Source organism: Hyaloscypha bicolor, assembly GCF_002865645.1.
Source record: "Hyaloscypha bicolor E unplaced genomic scaffold K444scaffold_16, whole genome shotgun sequence".
Lineage (NCBI taxonomy): Eukaryota > Fungi > Ascomycota > Leotiomycetes > Helotiales > Hyaloscyphaceae > Hyaloscypha > Hyaloscypha bicolor.
This window is the reverse complement of record NW_020194518.1, coordinates 294,475-298,246: the sequence shown is the minus strand read 5'-3', so window position 1 is coordinate 298,246 and position 3,772 is coordinate 294,475.

Sequence of the window (3,772 nt, the reverse complement as noted above, 5' to 3'; positions counted from 1 at the left end):
AGTAATATATTACTAATATATAAAAAGAAATAAATATAAGAACTATAAAGAATATCCTTTAATATAAATTAAAATTGGATTCATTTTATTTATTTCTAGTATTATTATTACTTAAAATATAGTTTCCTATATTAGAGGTAATAGAATATTAAATAAGAGGCTATAGAAATTAAGAAAGAAAAATTAAATTCTATATATTAAAATATAACTTTTATTATTTTTACTAAATATATCTTATAATTATTTTAAAAAGTTTATAAGAACTATTAATTTAATAAAGCTAATATTAATAGAGAATTTAATCTATATTATAAAGTTCTTATTACTAAAATAATAAATTAATAAAATAATAATAGAAGATATAAAAATTAAAGAAATAGGAATTAATTTTCTAAAGAAGTAAATTATATAATCTTTTAATATTAAATTAGAAATAAATTACTTATAATTATATAAATTTAATTTATTAAATAAATTAATATTAACTTTTATATTTAATTACTTTAATAAATATTAAATATTTTTAGCTAATTTTTTCTTTGAAATATATATTAATATATTCTTATTTAACTTTTCTAATACCGAGTAAACTATCTAATATTTATAAAAGAAATTTCTAGATTAATCTTCTTTTCTATTTTAGATTTAGATATATATCTATTTTCTATAAACTACCTATATTCTTAGCTATTTATAACCTAATTACTATTTGCTTTATTAAAAGTAATATTATAATAGAAATATAAAATACAAAGTAATATATAAAGTAAATATCGGTTTACTAGTAATATATAATACTATTATATAAGTCGTGAAATATTATTTATATATGGTTAGTAAAGTTATTATTATTTAGAAGTAAGGATTATAGTATTATAGTATTAATATATAATCCCTAAATCTGCTAAGCCTAAAGAAATCTAGTTTACTAGTCGAGTTATTAATGAGATATAAGGTTATATAACTATATCCCGTATCCTATATCTTATTACCTATATCCCATATCTCATATTCTATTACCCATATTCTATTACCCATATCCTATTACCTATATTCTATTATTTATATCCCGTATCCCGTATCCCGTAACTATACACGTGACTCCCAAAAAAATAGCTATACTAATACTAGAAACTCTCTAAAAACACGAAAAATAGTATTTCTCTCTAATTATATACAAATTCCCTAATCCGGCCTAGTACCAGATTTCCCAAATACTCTATATATCTATATTATTTTCGAGGTTTTGGTTATATACTAAAGGCCGTGGCCTTTTATATATAACTTCCCCTCTTATAATATTCTCTTATCTTATATATCTATTTCCTGCCCTATTTATACTTGACTTATTTCTTTATATCTAATTATATAGTATTTGTATTAATTAGGTACTTGAGGGCATTTATTAGCTTTAATTTCATTATGAAATTAGTAGGATTTAATTCTTTCTTAATTTATTTGACTTCTATAATCTCTTATTATTTATATACCTAGTAAAGGTATATTATATTAATTATTAAATGCTTTTCTCGAGTAGTTCCTAATTTAATAAGGCATTTATATAATAACTTTAAATCCATATAGATTACTAGTAATAGTTCTATTTCTAGTACTTTATTAATTATAGATTTAACTAAAGCGCTCATATTAAAGCCGTAAGCCATACTATCGGAATAGTCGGAATCGATAGGGAGGTAATGTCTTAAAGGCTAAAGTCTTAAAGGCTAAAGTCTTAAAGAGTAAAGTAAAGTAATGGTTTAAGATCGTAAAGCAAAGAGTAAAGTGATTCTGAAGTGCTATTCGAGTGCTTGATTTTCTGGTTCTAAGGGGGGAAATCTAGCTACTTAAATAATAAAATCTAGCTATACCAAACCACAAAAATGACTCACAACTCCATTAATTATAATAAGCACGGCCTATAAATCCACCGATTATTAGAAATCAAATTATAAGACGGCTAAATAAACGTCCCATTAAATCGTAATTATGGCTTAATAGATGCCCCGATCTTACGAACCGAATCCTTAGTTCCAAATCCAAGTCACGTTCTTAATTAGCTAAGAGCTTATTAAAAAATCGTATTCTTAATTAGCTAAGAGCTTACTAAGAAATCACGTTCTCAATTAGCTAAGAACTTACTAAGAGATTTTAGCCATTCATAAGAGGGCTCTCTTAGATAAGAGATAAAATAGCCTAATAAGGCTAATTTAATTTTTATAATTTATAGTTACTAGTTAACTATTTAATATAAAAATTTAAGTCTTTATAGAATAATAATTCTTAAGTTAAAGACTTTTTAAATCTCTTAATTACTACTTTAATTTTGAAAATTAATAATTAAAGTAATTATTAATTAAAGTAGATTTTGTTTTAAATATAAAATACTATATATAATAATATACTATATAAAAAAGTTCTTAGTATTTTTTATTTAATATATAATAACTTATATTATTAAAGAAGGTAATATATAAATAATCTTTAATTATTTAAATACGACACATACTATAGAGTTCCGAAGCTAGAATACTTCTAGTAACTCTCCTATATTTAGTAAAGAACTAGTAGATAATATTAGTATATCTAGTTCCGTTTACTAGAACTATAATATATCCGATTTGGGAAAAGAGATCTCTATTATTTGCGAATAAAGCATTCGTAAAAATAATTAAATATAAGAACTCTTTTACTAGTTTTACGAATCTTAGTTCTTTGGTAGTATTCTTAATTTGCTATTAAACGCGCTTATTAAGTGCCTTTATATTAGTTTCCGAGGGTTTAATAGCTTAAGTAATAATTAATAGGTTATATAAAGCTTCTGGTTAATAGACTAATATAATATATACTTCTCTAGTATATTAGGTAATATATTAGTTCTTAATAGAGAGATCTTAACGAATAGTGCCCCTATTACTTATAGTAATAGTATTCTTTATAGAAATGATTCGGAGGTTTTTATACTAGTATTTCTATATAAAAGTAATTCTAGTAATATTTATATAGATAATATCTCTATTAAACTTGAGATTATAGTTAATAGTAAGGCATTTATATTCCTTGGCCAAGAACTTAGCCTCTTAGAGCTTTAGTTATTTTATCTTTACAAAATTATTATTTCTAATAAATAGGGTATTATTAGTTTAAAGGCTAATAATTCCGAAGAGTTACTTGCTATAGAGGAGGCAAGAGTTATAAGTTAATTATTTTATAAAAAACTCATTAATATAATAGGAATAGTAAGTCTTAAACTAGTAGTTCCTAGCTTCCGATATATTATATAATGGTTTTATAACCTTTAAACCCGAATTATTATTTAGATTTAGCTCTCTAGTAAGCTTATAAGATGGGTTAATATAAAAATTACAGTTAAATAAGGTTATTAATTAGATATAAGCTTGCAAGATATTATATAAATATAGTTCTATAGTATCTATTATTATAGTAATAATACTAAGAATAATTCTCTGGCTAATATATTAAATAATAGGTAATTATATTAATATTATATGTTTTTTACCGTTATTATAAGCCTAGATAACTAGTTTTAACTTCTTAAACTCTCTCTTTATACTCTTATTCTTAATCTTATTAATAAACCGGAAGTTAAAGATACGTATTTCCTTTAGTATCTGAGATCTAGAAATAACCTCAAATATGTCCTTTTCTAGAAGACTAGCGACTTTAGCTTAACTGGAGTTCTTATATAGGTTATTATCTTATAGAAATACTATAATATCCGGGTTCTTATAAGGGTATTCTCTATTATACTTTA